Source organism: Populus alba, chromosome 12 (assembly GCF_005239225.2).
Source record: "Populus alba chromosome 12, ASM523922v2, whole genome shotgun sequence".
In the NCBI taxonomy this organism is placed as follows: domain Eukaryota; kingdom Viridiplantae; phylum Streptophyta; class Magnoliopsida; order Malpighiales; family Salicaceae; genus Populus; species Populus alba.
In genome coordinates this window covers 10951025-10979022 of record NC_133295.1, presented here as the reverse complement: position 1 = coordinate 10979022, position 27998 = coordinate 10951025, and the positions used below count along the sequence as shown (strand labels likewise).

The window sequence follows — 27998 nt, the reverse complement described above, 5'->3', positions numbered from 1 at the left end:
AGATGGAGATGAAAGGGAAAGCCACCGAGAAGGAATCTCAGTCTCCAAAGTTCACTCTTCCGGTGGACTCGGAGCACAAGGCAACAGAGTTCCGTTTGTTCTCAGTAGCTGCTCCCCACATGCGGGCATTCCATCTGTCTTGGGTTTCTTTCTTTGCTTGTTTTGTCTCTACTTTTGCAGCTCCACCCCTTCTTCCTATCATACGTGACAACCTCAACCTCACTGCCACTGACATCGGAAATGCAGGCATTGCATCAGTGTCTGGTGCAGCATTTGCTAGAATTGCTTTGGGGACTGCTTGTGACCTTTTCGGACCCCGTCTTGCCTCTGCCTCATTGATCCTCCTCACTGCACCGGCAGTTTACTTCACTTCTATTGCCTCATCTCCTACTTCTTTTCTCCTCGTACGTTTTTTCACAGGCTTCTCTCTGGCCACTTTTGTCTCAACTCAATTCTGGATGAGCTCCATGTTTTCTGCTCGAGTAGTCGGCACGGCTAACGGTGTTGCAGCAGGTTGGGGTAACCTTGGTGGTGGGGCAACACAACTAATCATGCCCCTTGTGTTTGGCCTCATCCGTGACATTGGAGCACTCAAGTTTACAGCCTGGAGAATTGCGTTTTTCATTCCTGCCCTGTTTCAGACACTATCAGCATTTGCAGTGTTGATCTTTGGAAAGGACTTGCCTGATGGAAACTTCAGGCAGCTGCAGAAAGCAGGGGCTAAACCAAAAGATAAACTATCAAATGTCTTCTATCATGGAATCACAAATTACAGAGGGTGGATCCTGGCACTCACCTACGGGTATTGTTTTGGAGTAGAGCTGACAGTAGACAACATTATTGCGGAATACTTCTATGACAGATTTGACCTCAAACTCCATACAGCAGGAATCATTGCAGCAAGTTTTGGTCTAGCAAACATAGTTTCTCGACCAGCTGGAGGATTGATCTCAGATGCAGTGGCGAAGAGGTTTGGGATGAGGGGCAGGTTGTGGGCTTTGTGGATAGTGTGCAGACCTTGGGAGGTGTGTTCTGCATCATTCTTGGACGAGTTGAATCTTTAGGCACATCTATTTTGGTGATGATTGTGTTCTCTTTCTTCTGTCAAGCAGCATGCGGACTAACCTTTGGGGTGGTCCCGTTTGTCTCTCGAAGGTAAGATTTCTTCCATGTTCGTTAGCACCAATATTATCTGCAGCCCAAGTAAACACCATAAGTTTTAGTTTTAGGAGTTCAGAGTCTTTCTAGCTGTTAGAAAGCATACGATTTAACTAAATAGACAAAGTATGGTAACCTTCACAAGAGCAAAAAGTTTTTTCACGGCAAAGCTTAGAATTAGCATAGTGTAAATTTTACCAGATCATAAAAACATGACATCTAAAATATTACTCTATGTTCAGGCCTCACGTATTCAGTTGCTCAATGCTCACTAATGTATTCATTCCCTAACAAGATGAAGAATAGAGTTTGCTACAAGTCTAAACATTTAAAAGACTAATGCTCTAAAAATACCTAATTAAAATACTTTGAGTTTATTCAATCTTATCTCACTTGTGAAAAAATTATTAAAATCTTTTATATAAAAAAAACTGAAAAAAACCCTGGTTTGTAAACGACCAGAAAATTCCCTTTCAATTTCTATGTAACTTTCACATTTTTAATTATTATATATGAGTAAAACATGGTAATTTTTGTTTTTTTTTGAGAAACTTTTAAACATTTGAGATGAACTCCTTTATCAATATAATTTTCTATTCTATGAAAGATTCATTTTCTTTCATTACTAATCTTAATTGCATTTTCCAATCATTCATACCTTTATTTTTCTTCCTTAACGAATTTCAGCAAGGTATTTAAGCTCTTAAACAGAAACCTTACCTAATTTTCCAATCCACCCTATAACACTTGTAACGACAACACCTAGAATCTAGACATACATTTCACCAATTCAATCTCACATGTAATTTCCAATGTTCCATATAAAACAATATGTTCGACAATTCATTTGCAAGTTCAAGATCTCTGTAACACCACCTTAAAATTTAACATCTGCACTTAAATATACAATCCACACCTTATTTGGTGAAATTATACAAGTTTGTTTGGGAGTATAGTAGCGGTTGCAATTGCTTTTCATAGTATTTTTCATTCCGAAATGCATCAAAATAATATTTTTTTTATTTTTAAAAAATTATTTTTGAGATCAGCATATCGAAACGATCCAAAACATATAAAAAAAATTTAATTTTTAGTAAAAAAATAATATTTTTTTTGGAAACGCGGGTTGGCCCGTGTTTCCAAACGCTCTCTAAGTCTACATGTAACATTATATAGTGAATTTATCAAATCATACATAAATAAGATAAAAGGAAATAGGATATAATTTTTAAAATTGTGACAATAAACATGAAATACCTACAAGCACATATAATTTTTAATTTTATCAACTCAACAATTTTATAATTAACTAGACTAGTATTTTTGAAAGCGTCATAAATGAACTTCACATTATCAATACTTTTTTAGTCACTTTTATCTATTTTATACATTTAACATATTTCATTTCCATTTTTCCCAATTCAATTCAATATCTCTTTTGAAATATTATAATTCTTTTACCTTTTTTTAAAATATAGATTCTTTGAAGATCCTTTTCATACGCACTATTCTTTCAATTCATTTATTCTTCAAGAGAGTTACCTTATAATTTCTATGATTAGACTTAGATTGCAACAATAATAAGATCATTGGGCCACCATGGTAACTATAATTCCTATATTATAATTTAGTTATGTTGTCATTCATTTTAACACAACAATCGACTTTCAAGCAATAATTCAAATCATTGATTCCTTTTTTTTATATTAATGTGAATGTCCTTGCCAGCTTGAACACAACTCGACTAATCCTATGGACTCTAAAGTTAACGACCATGTAAGCCTCTAGTGACCCTGAGGTTTGTAAGACTCGAACTAGTGACCTCTAGAGAAAAAACCCATGGTCAAATCATGGGTTCCTTAATCCATGATTCATGTTTAATTTCTAAGGTTCATTAGTCCATTAAACACATATTTTTCATGCTTCAATTTATGTTGAGTTCATCACTCTATTCAACAATCACAATTGATTCTTTCTCTTTACCATTGGCCTATTAATCAAATCATTGCTAGAAATTCTTTTTTTAGTTCAAGTAGAATGTATATATTACTTCAAAGAATAACTTATTGTTCAAATCCAAATGATCATTTCATTACATGATTCTCAAACATAATCATGTAGAGCTTACATAAGCAATGTAAAATCTTTTCTCCTAAACAATTAACCATGATTGTCCTCCAACCAAATTTGACCATGATCAACTAACCATCATCCATAATCGATCATGAAACATGGTTAAGATCAATTACAATTGGTAAACAACTCTCTTCACAATATTATTTGTGTAAAATGTATTTTACCATATTCCTTTACACATAAATAAGCATCAATATTTAATATTTCCAAAAATATTACTAAAATGATTTAGCATGCACATGGCATCATCACCTAGCACAACCAAGACATGCTAGTTATGCATTTTCAATTTCCATACATGAGCATCACCTTAATCACATGGTTACTCATCGAGAAGTTTTACATTCATAAAACATTTAATTTTCTATTTATTCTCTATACCATTAGTTTACAACTAACTGAATGACACCTTTCATTATGTAGATTATTGATCTTTTAACTACTATATAGATTAATTATACTCATTCATTAATTCATATACTTTCAGTTATTAAGTAATAAGAGTTTTCACAACATCACACTCGATTTCTCTATCATTAATAGCCTCATCGTTATTTAACAAAATCAATTTATATCATTCATGTGTTTATAACTTCGTATGTATCATGGTCATTTTTATTATATTATTATCATTCATAAAAATCATTTTTTTTAGGATGACTTAAGTTTTTTTTCATCACCCACATCAATATCTTAAGACTAAACAACAATACTTCAATCTCTTGGTTATCTACCATTTTAATCAGTAAGTATTACAATTCATTTCCTTTAGTCCTCCTGACTACTAGTGTCGAGTTTTTCTTTTCCCTTGGTCACCATCTTTTTTGTTACTAAGTAGCAACTTTTGCCATATTCATAGCTCCAGTCTTACTTTCACAAAGTATTATTTCATGCAATGTCCTTAGATACCAACACCTCGGACACTAAGAATTAATCCATATCATACCTTTAGTTGGCGATATCACAATCACTGAGTATCGTTCTATATTTTATCCTTAGTCATTAATATTATAGTCACTAAGTATCATTAATTTCTTATCTTTAGTTACCGATACTACGGTCACTAAGTATCATTCATTTCTTATCTTTAGTTACCGATACTACAGTCACTAAGTATCTTTCTGTCTTATCCTTAGTCTCTAATACTACAGTCACTAAGTATCGCTCCTTTCTTATCTTTAGTCACCGATACTACATTCACTAAGTATCATTCCATATCTCATACTTAGTATTGTTCCTTTTTTATCCTTAGTCATCGACACTGCGGCCACTAACTATCATCCATTTCTTATCCCTAGTCACTAACACTATGGTCATAAACTATCGTTCATTTCTTATCCTTAGTCACTGACACTACAGTCACCAACTATTGTTCCTTTCTTATCCTTGTATTGACATCATTAACCTTTTCTACATTCAAGAATGACTAATCAATAATGTCGATACCAATATCCTTATATTGACATCATCAGCCTTTTCTATTATCCAAGAATGACTAATCAATAATGTCAATACCAATATCCTCGTATTGACATCACTAGACTTCTCTATTATTCCACCTATTTAATTATTTATATGACAAGTCAGATCAACAACAATTAATTTAATAATCTACCAATATAATACATGGCTAATAATATGTGCTAAGCACCTACCTGTTGTTCGTGAAACCTCAATATCTATCCTCGTATATGATCGAGCTACTAAGGTATCCCCTATCAATATAGAATTATTTTGTTATCACAACAATTGGTAACTTCATTTCTATATCATAATTTCTATTACAATTCGTTATAAATCACACTTTAATTATTTCATCTTTCTTTTCTTTTCCCAATTTTCTTTAATCCAATCTAACTACATGTAATTAATAACATAATTAATTAAATTTATTCACAATTTCTACAATTAACCCAACTCCTCATAAATGAAATTCATGCATTCTTTCCAATTTTTATCCAATTTCATTTAATTTCCATGCATTAAATACTTCAATTAACCCATTTAAACATAAATTCTATAACATTAAAATCAATAAAATTCTCTCCTAGATACGATGTGTTGGCCAAATTTTTCAACCACAAGAACACATTTGATTTTCTTCAATCTCTTTCAATTAACACTAAACTCATTAAATTCACATGCTAAAGAACACCAATTAAATCAAAAACTTCATCAACATCATTTCTACTCATCAAACTATATTTCTCATAATTATAAACCCTAACTATAACATCTTTAATCTCATAAAAATACATAATTATTTTTACCAAAAGGGATTCTCACCTTCAAATCACAAATAATCAAGAAGAATTTGTAAGAGAAAAAAAGCTTTTTATCCATTTTCTCTCCCCGCGACAAGCACTCTCTCAAATCCACTTTTTTTCACTTCCCCTCACTTGATTTCTCTAGATTTAGTGTTTAGGACATTTATCTCTCACCAATTTGCAAAGTTTACCTTTAATTTTCTTATTTTCTTTCCTAAGGTTTTCACCATGAGCCATATATTTATAAATACGAATTTTAAAAATTCTCATTATATCCCTCCTTTGTAACCTTTCAGGTATACTGAGTAATTTATCTCAGATCTCGTTACCTATTTATTTGATAATTAAACTAAGCTATTTTGAATTTCACCAAATTGCATTCCAATATTTTGTTTCTCCACATAACTAATTTCCATTCATTTTGTTATTCATGTTTCTGTATTTTTAATTTTTTTAGCCATTTTATGTATTTTTATTTTTTAAAACAAAATAGTATCTAAACTTTTTATTCCAAAATTTCTTATTCATTATCATTCACGTAGTGTAATATTTAATTTACACAATAATCATTATATTTATTTCTCTAGCCTGTTGAGTTTTTTTATCCAGAGGTTTACATTAACCCCTCCTAAAAAACCATTGTCCCTGAAATTTAAATTCACACCTATGTGAGAAAATAATATAGGATATTTCTTCATCATTTCAAACTCTCTTTTTCAAGTTTCTTCTTCAATTTAAGAGCTCCTTCATAATATTTTCACCAAAGGCACTTTTTTATTCCTTAGCTCCTTTATACTTTAATCTAGAATTTGTACCGGCTACACTTCAATAGTTAAATCTTCTTGAACTTCCATAAGAATTTGTGGTGCTTTTCAAAGTAATGACACATGGAATACATTATATATCTTTATCAGGTGTGAGGATAAGGCCAACTTTAGCAATCGAGGCAATTCTTTCAACAATTTTGAAAAGACAAAGTATACCTTGGCATCAATTTGTCCTTCATTCCAAAATAAATAATATTTCTCCATAGTGTGACTTTAAGGAACACCTGATCTCCCATATGAAATTCCAATGGTATCCTTCGATTATCTACATAACTTTTCTGTTTATCCTAGGCTTCCTTCATTCTTTCTTGCAATTTTTTTCACTTTTTCAGTAGTTATATGCACCAGTTCTAGCCCTAACAATTTATTTTCACCCACTTTATCCTAACAAATAGGAGTGCAATACATCCTTCCATATAACGCTTCATAAGATGTCATACCAATTGTGGCTTGATAGATGTTATTGTACGTAAATACCACCAATAACAAATGATCTTTCAAATGTCCTCCAAACTCTATCATACAAGATCTCAATAAATCTTCCAAAATTTGAATCATTCTTTCTGACTTTCCATCTATCTGTGTATGAAAAGTAGTGCTTAAATTCAATATTTTACCACAAATTCAGCTATTTCTCTTTTCATATTAGGGCACTAATAATATTCCTTGAAATCCCTATAAAACTTTGTACTTCTAGGATGAATGGCAAGTTTCAACTCATGTGCTCCACTAAGGATTTCCTATTTTAAAGCCTTTATTAGGTAGGCAAATTCTTCTTCCCCTTACTAACATCCCAACCTTTAATATACTAAAAGGTGCATTTGGATGTGACTCCATTCATTTTCTTATCTTTTCTAATGCCTTGTCTTTGCTCTAAGCTTCTAAAATCCTCTCTTCCACCATCGATTATACCACAAACCTTGCAAATGATAATCTTTTCATCCTTACCATTAATTATGCCTCCAACCTAGCCAACTCTAATAGTTCCCTTTTATCCCCCATTATTAAACCACCAATTATTGTCTTATTCTTCAGGCTCAAGGCATCAACTATCACGTTTGCCTTCCTACAATGATAATCAATACTACAATCATAATTTTTTTTCAACTTCATCCACCTCCCAATTTGTATATTTAACTCTTTTTGCGACAATAACTACCTTAAAATTTTATGATCAGTTAAAATATGTATATAAGTCCCATACAAATAATATCTTCATATTCTCAAAGCAAACATTACTATTGTAATTCACTTCAAGTGGCTTTAGCTGTCTAGAAGCATAGGTTTTTCACAAACAATATTCTTAGAGTTGGATTTTCACAAACAATATTGGAGCTCCTAGGATGAGTTACTAGGTCGAATAAATTCTTTATCTAGTAGTTCTTAGAGTTGGATTTTCGATTCAGCCAATATGTGACATTCTATATGGAGATTGCATTATAGGAGCAATTCATAGAAGATTTTCCATCAAAACCTCAACCTCCCTCGCCAGATACAATCTAGATAGTTCTTCTAGATAATCACCATTTTGGTGAAACAATTCATTTGTGCATGGTGCACACTTAACCAGTCCATACCTAGAATCAGATCAAAATCATGAAACTCCAATGGCATTAAATCTACCCTCAACTTATAACCCTCAATATACAGTTTTACCCATTTATAAACATTATCAATATCTTTGTTTTCTCTTACAGTGTACTAACAATTACTCTTTTACAAGGTATTACATGTAGTTTGTCCATAATTTCATATGACACAATTGAATAACTAGCTATTGGATCAATCAAGACATGTCTTTGCAAGGACTTTAATAGTAATGTACATATAACCACATCCGGTGCAGCACTCATATCCTCCTAAGTCAAATGGTATGCTTTACCTTGAGTCCTTCCTTTCTAAGATTTAGGGGGCATCCTCAGTTAGCACTCGCTTTAGATTAAGTGGGCCTCGTAGGTCTATCCACTATAATATATTATTGATTGCTTTGTGTAGTAGCATTTTGTCCCTAAGTACCCTTTATGGCACGACAAGGACACTACTTCTTATAACCTATCTCTCCATAATAATAACAACCCTTGCCCAAGTACTAAAAATCCCTTCATCAATGTTCCTCACCTCGACAAATATAACACCTTCCTAGGGTAGCTGAACAATCTTCAGGGTGCCTCAAATTGCACCTCGTACAGAAAAGATGTGGCTCCTCTTTACGTTGTAGACCCTACTGCAACATTAGCCCCTATATGGGCCTGGCCATTAAAAGATCCTCCGACACTCATCTGCATAGATCCTTTATACTCTTACCTAGAGTAAAGTTCATTCCTCCCTGAAACTATCTAGATAATTACCTATCTTTCCCATTTTATTTTATTTTTCGGAAGGGGAGGTCTACTGATAGACAATACTATCTCCTTCCTATTAGCCCCCGTAATTTTTCCTTGTTCAGTCCCTACCATTAATCATCCTAAATCGCTCTCTTCATAGTTTGTGCAACCCGTACCAATTCTTGCACAATCCGAAACTACATAGCTATCAATACCAATTGAGCTCCGGTCTAAGCTCATCAAGAAATCTCTATCTAACAGTGCTTAGTAGGAAGATATGCAGAAGCAAAAATAAAAAGGTCTTAAAACCGCTTCTCATACTCCAAAATAGTCATATCCCTCAATCTTAGATCTAGAAACTCTTATTCCTTATCTCTTATACTGCCATAAGTAATATCGCTCTTCAAACTCCTATTTGAAGTTCTTCCATATTAGAACTTCTTTGGATCTCCTCTCTCTGACTGTCTCCCACCCAGAATGGGAATTGTTTAATAATAGTTGAGTTACACAATTAACTCATGACTCCTTCAGCACTGGTATTTAAACCATCACTCTCTCAACCTTTCTCAGTCAATGCCTTGCAAGCTCATCATCTTTCTATCTTGAATATGTCACACAACCTATCTCTTGTATATCCTTCACCCAATGTACTAGGGTGACCACTTTCTCTACCCTAGATGGTGTTATACTGGAAGCCCCAACCATCCTGACATCCCCACTCTAACAACCTGCTATAATATTGCAAAGTTGGTAACGATGTAGATACATCTACTAGTGCCACTTATAAGGGGTTTATTTGTCTACCTCGATCTCTTTGATGTACTAGGTTATGGAATATATGCTCGTAATGATGCAAAATCATCCTAACATCGTGCTGACTCACTCTACTTAAAATACACCGATACGACAAGCATATGAGAGGTAGTATTTGCCAATAGGTCCTCTCTCTAATCATCTTCATAATGAATTCTCAACTCTATTCCTTGAACTAAGGAGTCATTCATGGCTTCTTGTTTGGTTCAAACAATCCTGAGATATCATTTTCAATTCTAGCATTAATACACCAATTCATCGAACCATCACCTTAACTCTAATACCAAAATGTAACATCCCAACTATTAAACACACTTTTCAATCGACCACGTCAAAATATTAGTAACAACTTGATTTTTAATTTTTTTTTTACAATTCTACTTAAATTACAGCAAATTTTCCCTTAAAATAGAATGTTCCAAGTATTAATGTGAGGAACCTAAAATTAAAACAAATAATATAAACAAACCAAGTAAATAATAATAATTCTAACAATAAAGAATTAAAGCAATATCTTAACTTTCATCATTTCTATACTACTAAATATCATTTACTTGATAAAATTCATATCAACAACTCAATGTTGATATCAATTTTCAAATTGATATTCATTAACCATCTTCACCTTAGTATCATTAATAAAAAATATATTGATACCACATTACCTAGTATCATTAGCCACCAATCCACCAATAAGCTAATCAATAAATGTTGATGTCAACATACTCGTGTTAACATCATTAGTCTTTCTAATCTCTCAGGAATGACTGATCAGTAAATATTGATGTTAATATCCTTGTATTGACATCATTAGCCTCCCCTATTATCAGGGAATGACTAATCAATAATGACAATGTCAATATCCTCGTATTGACATCATTAGCCTTCCTTATTATCCAGAAACGATTAATCAATAAATGTTAATGTCACAGAGCCATTGACATCATTATCCTCCATCCTCAAAACAACTAATCAAATCACAAATCCTTATTCTTATTCCACCGATTTAATTACTTTTATGACAAGTTAGATCAACAACAATTAATTTAATAATTCTAATAAATCAACCAATATAATACATGATTAAGAATAGGTGTTAAACACCTACCTGCTACTCGTGAAGCCTAAACACCTATTCTCGCTTGCGATCGAGCTATTAAGGCATCCCCTATCAATACATGATTATTTCATCATCTTATAACTTCATTTATATATCATAATTTCTCTTACGATTCGCTATAAATCACATTTCAATTATTTCTTCTTTCTTTTCTTTTTCTAATTTCTCAATTTTCCTCAATCCATTCCAATTACATATAATTAATAACATAAATTTATTAAATTTATTAACAATTTCAATTAACCCAACTCCTCATAAATAAAATCCATGCATTCCTTCCAATTTTTATGCAATTTCATTTAATTTCCATGCATTAAATACTTCGATCAACCCATTTAAATACAAATTTCATAACATTAAAATCAATAAAATTATCTCCTAAATACAACTCTCTCCTAATTCAAGCATTAGAACATATTCAATTAACGCTAAACCAATTAAATCCACATGAACACCAATTAAATCAAAAACTTAATCAATATCATTTTTACTTATTAAATTCAATTTCTCATAATTATAAGCCCTAACTATCACACCTCTAATCTCATCAAAAACACAATTATTCTTAGTAAAAGGGATTCTCACCTTTAAATCACAAATAATCAAGAAGAATTTGTAAGATGAACAAGCTTTTTATCAACTTTTATCTCTTCCTCTTTCTCCCCTTGTTTCCGTGACTATCACTCTCTCAAATCCACTTCTTTTTACTTCCCTTCACTTGATTTCTCTTGATTTTGTGTTTATGATATTTATCTCTCATAAATTTGAAAGGTTTCTCTTTAATTTTCTTATTTTTATTCCCAAGGTTTTCTAAGATCTCCCAAGCTTCTCTCTTCTTCTTTTTCCTCCTTGCATAGCCGACCATGAGCTATGTATTTATAAATAACAATTTCAAAAATTCTCATTATATCCTTCCTTTGTAACCTTTCGAGTTTACTAGGTAATTTATCTCATATTTTGTTACCTATTTATATGAAAACTAAGCTGAGTTATTTAAAATTTCACCAAATTACATTCCAATATTTTGTTCTCCATATAACTCATTTACGTTCAATTTTTTTATCCGCGTTCCTTTTGGGCTATTTTTTGTATTTTCTTTTTAAAAAATTAGTACCCAAACTTTTTATTCCAAATTTTCCTATTCATTATCATTCTCTTAGTATAAACATTTAATTTACACCCTCATCATAGCATTTTTTTCACTAGCCTATTGATTTTTTTTCTCCAAAAGCTTACAAAAATCCTTTTATATAGGGGTTCCATTATGGATCCCTAACACACCTTTATAAGAACTGCCTTATCATGAATACCTAACACAACACTTGTGTGCAGGTCACCCCACCATGGATTTCACCACCAGGATTTCTAATAACAATGGATGATTAAAAAAAAAAACAATACACTAGTTTTTAGACATCTTTTTTCAAAAATAAACCTTTTTATCCTCTTCTACACAAGCACATCCTCTTGTGTGACCTCATCCATCCATGGTTATTCAACAACACATAACAACTAACTACCATGAATGATTGAGCTCTGATATATGTCATCTATTACCTCTAACCAAAACCACCAAGAATCATTGAGCTCTGATATTCTGTGACGCATATGGGAGCGGAGGATAACAAGATTTGTTACAAGTCAAAACCAGCAAAGAATAAGAACCATAACAATAAAAGGACTCTTGAAATACTTAATTTTATTCATTCATGTTTCACTTGCTAGAAAGCTATTACAACCTTGTATATAGAAAAAACTAGAAAATCTTAGTAATATTGAATATGAAAAATAAAATAGAAAAATTAATCCTTTAAAATAGGAAAAAAAAAAAACTAAAACACCATAATAATATATAATAGGAAAAAAAATTGTTAGTGACCCTATGGTTTATTAAAAAACAATACAAGTATAATTCCAAGGTCATTTTCAACTTGGAAATACATGGCAACCCATACAGGGATATAAGCTATTCTCGTGTATTTGTGTTGTTGAGTTATGGCTTAAATTGGTGAGTTGGTTTAGGTTAGATTGGTAGTTTCATGGTGTGGTGTCCTAAACAAGAATGAAATGTGTTGATACATTTTGTTTAGGAAAATGACTTTTTTGTTGAAGTTGGACTTTAAGTATTTTTTTAATAAAAAAAAAGATTCTTTTTCTAATGAATGATCTTGATGCTAGTATAAATAGTATATGCAGCGGCTAGTTTTTTTGTGCCTCCAACATAACATCGATGGTGTGTGCAATACCAAAAAGTAGTGCAATACCAAGAATTAGTGTGGTATTTTCTTGTGATTGATTATTTGATGTAATTCAAGTTTTGGATAATGAAATGTTTGTATGTGTGGTTAATTTGTTCTTGTAAACCCAAATATTTGATAATGATGTTTTGCAAAGTAGGCTATGTTGAATTACATTATATTTTATGTCCTTTTTATTTTGTGCTATTATTTGATTTGCTTAGGTTTTGCTCAACAACTAGTATAAAAGCCTTGGTTTATCACAACAACTAGTATCATAACTTATATTAAGGTTGATTGAATTATTTTGCAAAATAATTGAAGATAGTGAGGACATGAATTTGTGTGATGAAAGTTAAGATCAAATTGTTTGACGGGAAAAACAATTTCATTCTTTAGCAAAGCACGATGAAGGATGTTTTAACAGCTCAAGGACTTGGTATTATTATTGAAGATCCTAGACCTAAACAATTGAAGGATGTTGATTTGAACCCAGTTCAAAAAAATAAAGTGAATCAGGTTTGATTGGTTGTGGTTTCAAAGATTAAGTACAATGTCCTAGGCAAGTCAACGTCTAGAGGCATATGGGAAAAATTGGAGTATTTATGCTTCTAAGCCATTGACTAATCATTTTCTTTTAAAATTAGATTTGTACTCCTTGAGGATGGATAAAGGAATGAGTGTGTATAACCATCTTTCATAATTTAAAAGGAGTTAATGCTAGAGAAAAAATTGAGGATGCAGAGCAAGCTCTCCTTCTATTATTGTCTTTACACAAGTCATACAAGTCATTGGTACAAATGATACTATTTGGAAGGCCACATTTGGGTTTGAATGATATGACAAAAATTTCACTAGAGAATGATATGTTTTGAAAGTAGAGAGTACTAGTGTTGATAAAGAATTGGTCATGGAAGGTTACTCTTGAAAACAAGATTGTGATCACCATGGTATGGATATGGCACAAGGAGGTAGACTTAATGGTCAAATTCTAAACTTGGAGTGGATGAAAGCCTACTTAAAAATGATTATGCACACTCATTCCTTTATCCATCCGTTATCGCATCCCGTTATGAGAAGATGAAAGTCTAGTTAAAAAATTTGAAACTAAGTCGCAAAACGTCTAGAGATGTTGTGATTGCCATGGTAGATGAGAGCAATGATAGTAATGTTCTCATGGTTTGAGATGTTTTTTCTAAGATTATTTAAAGATTGATAATGGATGGTGCAAAAGTGAGAGGAAGAAGAAAGAAGAGAAAGAATGTGAGATGAAGTGACAACAAATATCAGTTCATTCCATTTTGGCACCAACCTACATTATATGTATATATAAGAAAAAATATAAGATTACTTTACTATTATTAACTCCACAATAAAAGTAATAATTGCTCCTAATAAATCATAGATATCTCCCCTGCTCATCTTGAAAGTAATAGTGTGAAACACGTAAACACATCAACTAAATGTTCTTTAGTTTTTACAAATACGATACAAATAATTTTCTCATCAACTTATTTTTAATAAAGTGTCTATCAACCTCAATATACTTCATCCGATCATGTTGAACTGGATCATAGGCAATGTTGATAAATGTTTTATTATCACAAAACAACATTGGATGATCAATAATTATTCATAGCTCATGCATTAGATTTTTAAGCCACAAAACTTCGCACATTCCATGTATCATTGCTCATTATTTCTACATTAGACTGAGCCATTACATGTTTTCTACCCCTCTATAAGACCAAATTACCACCAATAAAAGCACAATATCTAGATGTGGATCTCTTATCACCTAGTAATCCAGCCCAATCAACATCAATAAAAGTTTTTACCTTTAAGTGCCTATTATTGGAGAACAAAAACCCTTTGCTCGAAGCATAATTCAAAGATCGAAGGATATGATTAATAACATCAAGGTAGGATGTGCAAGGATCATGAATAAATTGGCTAATAACACTAACTAAATAAGCTCTATCAGATCAAGTATGTAATAAATAATTCAACCTACCAACCAGCCTATGGTATCTTTCCTTTTCAACTACTTCGCCTTCATAATCGACAAGGCGATGATTCACTTCTATAGAGGAATCAACTAGCCCAAAACTCAACATCCTTATTTCTAGTAGATCAAGAATTTACTTCATTGGAGAAATAAAAAGGCATTTACTTAATCGTGCAACTTCATTTCCTAAGAAGTAATGCAACATCTCAAGGTCTTTGATTTCAAATTCTTTTGCAAGATACTTTTTCAACATTAAAACCTTCTCGTGATCATTTATTATCATCATAATATCATCAACATATACAATGAGAATTGTAGTTTTGTCTTGGTAATGTTTAATGAAAATAATGTGGTCTTCATTTCTTTATGTGTACCTAAATCTACCAACTACCTTGTTGGATCTATCAAACCATGCATAGGGAGATTTCGTAAGGCCATATAATGTTTTCCTCAACTTCCACACCTTGCCCTTTGTCTTCTCACAAGACAAACCTGAAGGAATTTCAAAGTACATTTTTTTCCTACAAGTTACCACGTAGAAAAGCATTTGTCACATCTAATTGTTGCAAATCTAATCATAGTTTTGTTGCAATAGACAACAATACCTTGATTGAGTTTATTTTGGCAACACGAGCAAACATTTACTGATAGTCAATTCTATATGTTTGATTATATTCCTTAGCAACTAGATTTGCCTTGTACTTATTAATATTTTCATCTTGTTTTTGCTTAATAAAGAAAACCCATTTATAACCTGCCACTCTCTTTCCACCAGGAAGAGTAATGAGCTCTCATGTGTTATATTTCTACAAAGCTCTCATTTCCTCTACCGTTCTTAGGAATAGACTTATAAGACAGAAAGAATGCAAAAGCTCTATATGAAGGTGATAAACGATCATATGAAAGAAAAAAAAATTAGATAAAGGATATTCAGTATAACTTCAAACTCCTTTTCTAAGAACTATACGAAGATAATCAATAAAAGAAATAACATTTTCAATGGAAGAGTTAGGAAACTTAATGTCAAGAGTATGTTGTAAGGTTGGATTTGAAGATGGTTCATGGCTTGGTATAATAGATTTATTGAATTCTTTTATTTATTTTTCTTACGAGTATAAACTTGTCAAACTTTTTCCTTCTTTCCCTTTCTAGCTTCCCTATCATTGTCCTACACTATTTCTCTCTCCTGGTTCCTCATCACTCCTACACTCCTCGACTTTTACTGAAATTTCATCTTCTTCATTTATCTTTACTTGATTTTCTCCCTCAAATTATACTCCAGATGAGGAGTAGGGGATACCAAGAACATATCCTCACTCTTATAACAGAACTCTTAAAGTGTGAGTTGACAAAATATTACTCATTTTCATGAAAAGTTACATCTACGCTAACAAACATTTTTTCTACCTGGAGGATAATAACATTTATACTCTTTTTTAGTAGTAAAGTATCCAATGAAACATTTAATGCTCGATGATCCAACTTCTCAATAACTTGTCAATATCTCAAACAAAACAAACACGCCTAAAAGTTTTTGGTGGGACAATGGAGGAACATGTTCCTTAAGGAACTCTATTAGATTTCTGAAATCAAGAACTCTTAATGATATCCTATTAATGAGATATGTTGCTATAAGAATTGGATCTCCATAATAGGTTTTGAGAAAATTCCTTGTGAACATGAGAGATTTGGCAACTTCTAGTAAATGTCTCAATTACATCATTCTAAGATATGGCGTATTTACACAACGAGTCCAATGTTGAATCCAATGTTCTAACATATAGCTTTGAAAAACTCCATCCATATACTTTGTACCATTATCATTCCTCAAGATCTAAACTTTAGCATTAAATAGTGTACATCATGTTATCAAACCTCTTAAAGTAAGAAAACACTTCACTTTTATTATGCATCAAATAAACCTAAGTAGTACGACTATAACAATTAATAAAAGTTACAATCCACCAATAAAAGAAAACAACTTGACTAATACCCCAACGATCTGAATGAATCAACTTAAAAAGTTTATTGCTATTATTAGTTGAGAAATAAATAGCACATATATGCTTGGAAAATTTGCAAGCATCATAAATAAGGTTTTTGTAGTACATTGCTTAGATAGTGTTATAAATTATGGATGCCCTAATTAATTATGTCACAATAATAATTATTGATTAACATCGTTAGAAATGGTCATCAACCCATGTTTGAACCCATTTGTGTTTTATGAACCAACAAAACCAGAATTTAACAAATATAAGCCATCTTCCACTCTACCATAGTTGATCTCTTTTTTTGTTTTCAGGTCCTTGAACTCACAATGAGTAAAATAGAAAGACTTTACACTTTAAAACTTTGGTCTTTTTACTAATAGATAGTAGATTAGAAGAGAACTTGGAAACATGAAGAACTGAGGTTAAAGATAAAGTAGTATATTGAATTGAACCTTTACCAAAAATAGGAGCTAGGGAACCATCAATTATATGAACTTTATCTTTAACTAAGTAATGATTGTAAGATGAAAAACAAATTATAGACCGAGTCATATGATCATTGGCTATTGAATCTATAACCCAGGGATCAAAATTAGAAATGTTCGAAGAATTAAAAGCTAAAAGCTATCACTAACATATCTACATGAGCAAAGTTAGATGAACAGGGAAGATCAAACTTGGCTTTAAGATGTCTTGATGTGCATCATGGGAATTATAATCCATCTCGTAAAGCTTAATCTAATATGCAAGAGGATTCATATGGTCCAATGACAAGAGCGAGAGCGAAACAACTACAACGGGCCTTAACGAATCAAATTGCAATGATTGAAGCTATGTCGGAGTTAAAAATTAGCAATCAGTTTGAAATTGGTTCAAGGGTGCTTATTTGCCTACAATTGAAACTTAGAGATGGGAAAAGCCCTTAATGGCTCTTTTGATGCTGGGCTACTTGTATTTGGATTGATAATGCAAATAAGTGAAGGAATTGATGTTGTTTACGGTCAGAATAGTAGATGGATTTGAACCCGAATTTGAAGTCATCAATTGCATGTGATAACAAGACTTATCTAGGTAAAATTCAAGTTCAGAATGTGATCTTTCTAGATTGTCCAACCATGATTGCATTGGACTTTTATATCAAAAGTTATGGTTGTTTTAAATTTGGTCTGCTTATGTTTCAGAAATGTAAAAAAAAAAACGTGCTAGTTAAATTTGTCTAGTTACTTTATTAAAAGTCTAAGTTTTAGACTTGACTTCTGTCATGTTGAATTTTCATAACTTTGGAGGGATGTTCCAATTATAAATATAATATCAGAATATGTAATAAACACTTTTGGCCAAGATTTGAAACTTAATTCAAAGAATTAAGAGTTCTTCCACATTGATTTTTTGTGAAGAACCATACCTGACTTATCACTCTTTAATCACAAAGAGTGTGGCGTCGAAATCCTAGATTGATCTTTGTGGCGTTCAGATCGACTTATCAAAATATCATTCTAGTCTATCCTCCATCTTATTTTCACCTTAAAATCACTACAATCCAGCCTAAATACCAAAAGAAAAACAACACAACCATACCCATCCTTCATTCATTTTTATTAGAATCATTCTTGCCGATTTTCGAATCATTCACGGCACATCATCTGGTATCAGAGCATCAGTTGCGATCTAATACAAAAGCCAAAAACAAGAAGAAGAAGAAGAAAGGATTGCTGGAATTGAGGTTAATAAACTTAATTATGGTTGGAGATAAAGAAGATTTGCCAAGAGGGTTAAATTTGGAACAGGCACAAGTTATGGGCTTAGAACGATCTCATGTTGAGATTCATGATGAAATGACTGGAATTCGTGAACAATTGAATACCCTTATGCAAATGCTGCAAATAAATAATTTGCAACCCCAACAGAGAGAAGCACTTAGGGTGCCACGAAATGATATTATAGAAGCTGATGAAGATCCAAATGGGGATGATGTGGCTGATGATAAGGTCATACCAAGAAGGCAAAATTATAATCCTCCTAATGGTCTCAAACTTAAAATTCCACCGTTTAGAGGAAGTAGTTCACCCGAGGAATACTTGGAGTGGATTCAGAAGGTTGAAAAGGTGTTTGAATGGTATGAATATTTTGAAGAAAAGAAGTGCAAGGTGGCAGCACTTGAGTTTATGGATTATGCTCTTTTATGGTGGGAAAACTTAAAGATTCAGAGGAGGAGGGATGAAGAAGAGGAGATTACAACATGGGCAACTATGAAAAGAGTGATGAAGAATGGCGCTGTCTGTGGGAAACTTGGCTTTAAGATGTCTAAAGACTCCAAGAAATCTAGCTATTGTTTGCTCTTGAGGTTCCATGAACTCACATCGAATCAGCAACTCAAACTCTTTCACATACTCTTCCACGCTCAAAGATCCTTGCTGCAAAGTCTGATGTATAGCTCTTGTTTATAGTAATCAGGAACAAATCTCTTTTGATAGTTGCCCATGTTGGATGAACAGAGAAGATCAACATAGAATCAACATGGGCAACTTTGCTCATGATGACGTGCCGTGAATGATTCGAAAATCGGCAACAATGATTCTAACAAAAATGGATGAAGGATGGGTCTGGTTGTGTTGTCTTTCTTGGGGTATTTGGGCTAAATTGTAGTGATTTAAGATAAATAAGATGGAGGATAGACTAGAATGATACTTTGATAAGTCGATCTGGACGCCACAAAGATCAATCTAGGATTTCAACGCCACACTCTTTGTGATTGAAGAATGATATGTCAGGTAGGATTCTTTACAAAATCAATCTGGAAGAACAACTCTTAATTCTCTGAATTAAGTTTCAAATCTTGGCCAAAAATGTTTATTACATATTCTGATACTATATTTATAATTGGAACATCCCTCCAAAGTTAGGAAAATTCAACATGACAAAAGCCAAGCCTAAAACTTAGACTTTTAATAAAGTAACTAGACAAATTTAACTAACACGTTTTTTTTTTACATTTCTGAAACATAAGCAGACTAAATTTAAAACAGCCATAACTTTTGACACAAAAGTCCAATGCAATCATAATTGGACAATCTAGAAAGATCACATTCTGAACTTGAATTTTACCTAGATAAGTCTTGTTATCACATGCAATGGATGACTTCAAATTCGGGTTAAAATCCATCTATTGTTCTGACAGTAAACAACATCAATTCCTTCACTTATTTGCATTATCAATCCAAATACAAGTAGCCTGGCATCAAAAGAACCATTAAGGGCTTTTCCCATCTCTAAGTTCCAATTGTAGGCAAATAAGAACCCTTGAACCAATTTCAAACTAATTGCTAATTTTTAACTCCGACGCAGCTTCAATCATTGCAATTTGATTAGTCAAGGTCCGTTGTAATTGTTTCGCTCTCGCACTTGTCATTGGACCATCTGAATCCTCTTGCATATTAGATTCAACTTTACGAGATAGATTATAATTCCCATGATGCACATCATTTGCCCCGAGTTGATAATGATTTGTCCTCAAATCAGAATCGTCATCATCATCCAAGTACGGAGTCAAGTCTTTAATATTAAAAGTAGCGGATACGTTGTAATCACCAGGAAGATCTACCTTATACGTATTGTCATTCACCTTCTCTATAATCCAAAATGGGCCATCAGCTCTTGGCATCAACTTGGACTTACGTTTGCTTGGAAATCTGCCTTTACTAATATGAATCCAAACAAGATCTCTAGGTTCAAACTTGACCATCTTTCGCCCCTTGTTAGCTTGTTTAGCATACTTTGTTGTTTTCTCCTCAATATGTAGTCGAAGTTGCTCATGAAGTTTCTTTATCAATTCTGCCTTTATAATTCCATCCATAGATGTCCTCTCATCAATTGGAATATGAACAAGATCAATAAGAACACAAGGATTAAAGCCATACACAACCTCAAATGGTGAAAATTTTGTAGCCCCATGCATACTACGATTATATGCAAACTCCACAATAGGCAAACAAGTATCCCAACTCTTCAAATTCTTATATATAACAGCTCGTAACAAATAAGATAAAGTTCAGTTTACTACCTCAGTTTATCCATCAGTTTGTGGATGACATGCCGTACTGAAAAGTAACTTCGTTCCAAGTTTCCTCCAAAGAGTCTTTCAAAAGTGGCTTAAGAACTTTGTATCACGATCAGAGACAATGCTTTTAGGAACTTCATGCAAACAAACAATCTCTTGAAAGAATAAATCAACATGTACTGCATCGTCAGTTTTGTTACAAGGAATGAAATAGGACATTTTGGAGAATCGATCAACCACCACCATTATTGAATCCTTCCCACGTGTTCTTGGTAATCCAAGTACGAAGTCCATGCTAATGTCCATCCATGGTTGCTCTGGAATAAGCAGTGGCATATATAGTCCATACGCATTCTCTTTACCCTTAGCTATCTTGCAAATAGCACATCTTTTAATCACCTTGTATACATCCCGTAACATACTGGGCCAAAAAAATATTCTTTCAGCAGCTCATAAGTCTTCTTCTCCCCAAAATGACCACTAAGACCACCACTATGAGCCTCTCACACAAGCAACTCCCGTAACAAACCTGAAGGAATACACATTCTACCCATTTTGAACAAGTAACCTTCATGTATAAAGAACCCATCACAAACTCCCTTTGCACATTCGGCAACCACATTAGCAAAGTAGGAATCATTAGCATACTGATCCTTCACTTGTTCAAAACCCATCAGCCTTGCATTCAACATAGAGATCAGTGCATACCTCCTAGAAAAAGCATCAGCAACCACATTAACTTGCCCTTTCTTGTACTTTATGACATAAGGAAATGACTCCATGAACTTCACCCATTTAGCGTGTCTTCGATTCAGCTTGCTTTGCCCCTTAAGATACTTCAAGGATTCATGATCAGTATGTATAACAAATTCTTTAGGCGACAAGTAGTGTTGTCATACCTCCAAAGCCCGAATCAAAGCATAGAACTCCTTGTCATAAATAGAGTAGTTCAAATGTGCTCCATTTAACTTTTCACTGAAGAATGCAATCGACCTCTTTTCTTGCATCAAAACAGCACCCTTACGTGATGTCACCTCTTTTTGTTGGCTTCGTAACTAATCTTCTCTAACCTGTTGAGAACTCAGTGGTAACATGAAAAAAGATACACAAACTTGTTTTGTCACCTGAATCTTCCCATTCTCATTCAGTCATCGCAAACTATAGGGCCTGGGATGTAGAAGGGTAGTTAAACCCAATTTTTCCACCAAGGTAGTTGACACAACATTAGTGCAACTTCCATTATCAATGATCATCCCACACACTTTATCTCGAATCTGACATCGAGTATGAAAGATGTTCTCATGTTGTTCATCACTAACGTCAATTTGTGCATTCAGAACTCGTTGAACAACCAACAAATCTCCCTTCACTGGTTCGAAATCCTCTTCTTGTCCAGCCACTTGCACCTCATCTTCATCTTCAGTTTCAACCTCATCTCCACTGATCAACTCTCCATGATCCCCATGCAAAATCATCACCCTTTTATTTGGACATTCCGAAGCAATATGCCCATGTCCTAAGCACTTGAGGCACTTCATATCCCGAGACCTCCTAAGATGTTAATGTTCTGTCACCTTCTCCTTTCCCTTCAAAGAATCAGAACTGGTATTCCCCTTACTAAACTCCACCTTCTCATCTTGTTAGGTGTGCTCCATGTTCGTGTAGGTGTAAAAATAGCCCTTGCCACGCTTGACGTAGTTACACCAGTTCGAACACCTCCTTGTCTCTGCTGCCTCTCTACTCAGGTTGCAAGCTTTATAACTTCCTCAAGGAAGATGTACGACTGTAATTCAACAACATTAGCTATATCTTTCCTCAACCCTTCAAGAAATCTGACTATTGTTTGCTCTTGAGGTTCCATCAATTCACATCGAATCAGCAGAAACTGAAACTCTTTCATATACTCTTCCACGCTCAAAGATCGTTGTCGCAAAGTCTGAAGTCTGATGTATAACTCTTGTTTATAATAATCAAAGAGCAAATCTCTTCTGCATCACTCTTTTCATAGTTGCCCATGTTGTAATCTCCTCTTCTCCATCCCTTCTCCTCTGAATCTTTAAGTTTTCCCACCATAAAAGAGCATAATCTGTAAATTCAAGTGCTGCCACCTTGCACTTCCTTTCTTTAGAATATTCATACCATTCAAACACCTTTTCAACCTTCTGAATCCACTCCAAGTATTCCTCGGGTGAACTACTTCCTCTAAACGGTGGAATCTTAAGTTTGAAACCATTAGGAGGATTATAATTCTGCCTTCTTGGTCTGACCTTATCGTCGGCCTCATCATCCCCCTTTGGATCTTCGTCAGCTTCTATAATATCATTTCGTGGCACCCTAAGTGCTTGCCTCTGTTGGGGTTGCAAATTATTTATTTACAGCATTTGCATAAAGGTATTCAACTGTTCATGAATTCCAGTCATTTCATCCTGAATCTCAGCATGAGATCGTTGTAAGCCCATAACTTGTGCTTGTTCCAAACTTAACCCTCTTAACAAATCTTCTTTATCTCCAGCCATAATTAAGTGTATCAACCTCAATTCCAGCAAACCTTTCTTCTTCTTGTTTTTTTTTTTTTTTTTACTCCTGCCTTAGATCGCAACAGATGCTCTGATATCAAATGATGTGTCGTGAATGATTCGAAAATCAGCAACAATGATTTTAACAAAAATGGATGAAGGATGGGTCTGGTTGTGTTGTCTTTCTTGGGGTATTTAAACTGGATTGTAGTGATATAAGGTAAATAAGATGGAGGATAGACTAGAATGATACTTTGATAAGTCGATATGGACGCCACAAAGATCAATCTAGGATTTCGACGCCACACTCTGTGATTGAAGAGTGATAAGTCAGGTAGGGTTCTTCACAAAAAAAATCTGGAAGAACAACTCTTAATTCTCTGAATTAAGTTTCAAATCTTGGCCACAAGTGTTTATTACATATTCTGATACTATATTTATAATTGGAACATCCCTCCAAAGTTAGGAAAATTCAACATGACAGAAGTCAAGCCTTAAACTTAGACTTTTAATAAATTTAATTAGACAAATTTAACTAACACGTTTTTTTTTTTTTTTGACATTTCTGAAACATAAACAGACCAAATTTAAAACAGCCATAACTTTTGACACAAAAGTTCAATGCAATCATAATTGGACAATCTAGAAAGATCACGTTCTGCTAATGTGCCGTGAATGATTCGAAAACCTACATGAGCAAAGTTGGATGAACAAGGAAGATCAAACTTGGCTTTAAGATGTCTAAAAGCATGTTTGGTATTTCTTCTCAACCTTTTTTTTTTATAAAAAGCAAGTTAAGAAGCAATACCAAATAGGGCCTAAGTGTTTAATCCTCTTCCTTAGACAGAGTTGAAGTGTTTGATTGATAATCAAGAACTGGACACTCAACTATCTTTGATATAAGTGTTTGGTTCGTCCATAATAATCACACTTCAATTGTTCTTTGTTTGCTAACCTTGGTTCATTAAGATGTGTAAATCCTTTAAAGTTTTTTTGATTTTTTTATTGGAGTTACATATCATGCATGACCTCCCATGATTAACAAGATGCGACATTGCATTTCTCGTACTTTTCTCTTGTTGAACAAGAAAATATGTTTGCCTCAAGGAAGGGAAAGGTTCTCTCCCCAGAACTTGAACTCTAACATGTCATATGTAATGTTTAACCCATCTAAAGAGTCATAAACACATTCCTTGTCCAATAGTTTTTGAAAATTTACCACGTTACTCGAACAATCAGCCTAGAAATCTTGGAAGAAGTCAAACTGCTGCCACAAACTACTTAGTTCAACAAAGTATTGGGCTACAAACATATCACATTGCTTGGTTTCATGAATCTTTTTCTGTAACTCATAAAAGTGAAGATCATTGCTCAATTATGAGTACATTTAGCAAGCAACATTCCAAATTTTTAAAGAATAATCCAATAAAAAAATAACCATAAGCAATCAAAATTTGTATGGAGTTGATGAGCAAAGACATGACTAAAGAGTTTTCTGACTCCCATTGAGTGAGTCACTAGTTGTTGGTCTTCTTTTCTCCTGTGATGTACTTATACAGTTCACATGCCTTGATAAACAATAGACATGATTGGAAACAAGCTAGATAATTATTTCCATCACTCACAACTCCAACCCGACTCCCACTACTCTCACTAGAGGGGAGACTAGTTTTATTAGCTAAATTTTTCTTTGTCATATTCCCAACACTACAAAGGACTATATATCTTACCGCCACAAAAACCTAACTAGTCATTGACTAAAAACCACCCGGCTAATTTAATTACAAATAGTCATTCTCACTTATTCCAATATGCAGACTTTTGGTTCACAAGATTCAAGACAGTTGAAACTAAACATTTTTTCCTACTAAATTGACAGCTCAAATGTTGAGCTGATATCAGCATATTGTTATTGATGTTGACAACAAAATAGTTGACTTCCCTTCAAAACAACGTTGCTGCATGAACTCGCTAGATCTGTCTACCAAGTTGTTTGAACAAGAATGGAATGTGTTGATGCATTTTGTTTAGGAAAAGGACTTTTCTTGTTGAAGCTAGACTTAAAAGTAGTTTTCTAATGAAAAAAAAAAATTTCCTAAAGAAGAACCTTGTTGCTAGTATAAATAGCATATGTAGTGGCTAGTTTATGTGTGCATCCAATAGAGATGGTGTGTGGTGGCAACCAAAAAGTAGAGCAGTAGCCGAAACCTTTATCCAAAAGAATTGTGTGGTACTTTCTTGTGAGTGATTTTTTGGTATAATTCGGGTTTTGGGTACTAAGGTGTTTGTATGTGATTAATTTGTTCTTGTAAACCCAATATTTGATAGTGAGGTTTTGTGGAGTAGGCTTTGTTAAACCATGTTATATGTCCCTTTATTTTGTGTTATTATTTGGTTTTCTTGGATTTTGCACAACATGTACTGCATGGAACTAGATAGGAGAGTGAACACTGGTTGAGATTTCTAATAATACCAGTACCATCATGTTTATTGAATTTCCATCTCTACTAGCAACATCCATGGATCTGCTTGTACAGGTTAATTAAATGCATATCATTTTCTATGAAAATTCTCCTGATTCCATTCTTATATCTTATTTTCAGGTCATTAGGGCTAATATCTGGTATGACTGGAGGTGGTGGAAATCTGGGTGCAGTTCTAACTCAGCTAATTTTTTTCAAAGGATCCAAATACTCAAAAGAGACAGGGATAACGCTCATGGGTGTCATGATTATATGCTGCACTTTTCCAATTTGTTTTGTATACTTCCCACAATGGGGTGGAATGTTTTGTGGTCCATCATCTAAAACAGTTGCTACAGAGGAAGAGTACTATTTGTCAGAATGGAATACGGAGGAGAAGGAGAAAGGCCTACATCAAGCAAGCTTAAAATTTGCGGATAACAGCAGAAGTGAAAGAGGTGGAAGAGCAGGTTCTGAAACCAGGCCAGCAGATGAAACCCGATCAACACATGTCTAGAGCATGCCTCACTTCTCTAGTGTCTGCTAGAAACCCACCAGGCGAGCAAGTAGTGTGAATTATGTCTATAACGGTCAAGTTTTAGGCTGCAAGCTCTTAAAACATAAGAAAAGTTAAGCATTGGACATGTACACCTATTGTGATATAGTAAGACCTCATGGTCTGTATGAAAATGTTGCTTAATTTCCAGAGGAAAGTCATCAGAAGCAATTCTATGGAAAACGCTTACTTTACTTGAGAAAGCCTCAATCAAAGAAGTGTCAACATATGCATGGTAATTATTTCAGAACAATATAACTGCAAATTTTAATTTGGTAATTTCTATAAAAACAATGAAGGAGCTAATTATTTATTCCATAGAAGATACTATACATCTGCTCTGTTCAGTATACTACTAGTATATCTGGTTAAACAGGTCACCTAAACCTTTCATTCTTCGTCTTATCAATAACATTTTCATGAAAATTCTCAGAAAGGAAAAAAAATGATAACAATCATTCTCAAGAATAATGTGCATTATAGAGAGATGTATCTATACATGTGATGTATGGAATAAGAATCATAAAATAATAAAACCTGGAAAGTTATTATCATCACCTATATCAAGATGTGTTCCATGTAAAAGTGTGGCATTGCAGATGACCTGGCTAAATTGGGAATGCTCCATGCTTTAACTGGTTTTAAGCTCTTCTACTTATATTGGAAAAGGGACTTTCAAACATTTTCCATGTGACTTTCCTTCTCTCACACTTAAATGGGCTATAGCACAAAATCCTTGACCATAGCGAGATAATGCATGCTTCAAGCAATTGAATAGCAAATTCAAGCTTTTAGTCATAGAAGTTTACCATTTTGGATGTGGAGGGTTGATCAGGTAAAGCAGTCATATACTCCCCATCAGCATCTCGATCGGCCAATCTTGGTTTACTTTTTCCTACGGATTTTCTTTGGGGGATATCTTGCATATTTAACTGCTAATTCAGGGAAAGCTCAGCACTTTGTTGTGTTTGAAGGATCATATAAGTCGACAAAGAAGCCAAATATCTCACACTAGAACTATGCAACTTATACACTTTCCCTGTAAGAAGAAAAGGATTTACAGAAGATAAATAAGTTCACACAATCATTCACAGTAAATTCAGTCAGCATATGGAGTGTTTAAAATCATATATGATCGACATGAGCACTGCAACCCTAATTAGAAGATGAGCTAAGTAAGAGCAAATTGACACATAAGCACAAGAAATGCTATGCTATCTACCTAATAAGGCAAAATCCAAACCTGTTCTAAGCAGTACCAGGTCAGGATGTACTTCACATACTGGAGCAGCTACAAAGCTATGAAAGCTAAAATGTGTAGAAAGGTAAAGCATTGTGGACGGTTTCACCATCCTCCCAACACTTAAGCACTGGCTTCTTCATCCCTCGAAGCACATGGAAAGCAAGGGGGGGATACCGAGATATAGGAAAGGTAAATACCAAGTCTGCATCAGCCCAAAGTCTGCAATTGGAGGACCACCGTATCCATCTAATAGATTTGGACTCAGAGGATCTCTACCCAC

The 27998-nt window shown here is 33.7% G+C and overlaps 1 long non-coding RNA gene and 1 pseudogene across 3 annotated transcripts; one reads left to right on the top strand and one right to left on the bottom strand.

Annotated features, from left to right (window-relative positions):
* Positions 1-2: 2 nt before the first annotated feature.
* Positions 3-26771, top strand: LOC118044787 (high affinity nitrate transporter 2.5-like; annotated as a pseudogene).
* Positions 494-27988, bottom strand: LOC118044788 (uncharacterized). 3 transcript variants are annotated; one of them, XR_004686854.2, is made up of 4 exons: positions 27719-27988; positions 27285-27514; positions 797-1192; positions 494-632 (listed from the first exon to the last, which is right to left on the bottom strand). It is a non-coding gene; the product is annotated as an uncharacterized lncRNA (long non-coding RNA). The 3 variants fall into 3 exon arrangements; XR_004686855.2 differs by having other exon boundaries at positions 566-704; XR_004686853.2 differs by having other exon boundaries at positions 585-720.
* Positions 27989-27998: the final 10 nt, after the last annotated feature.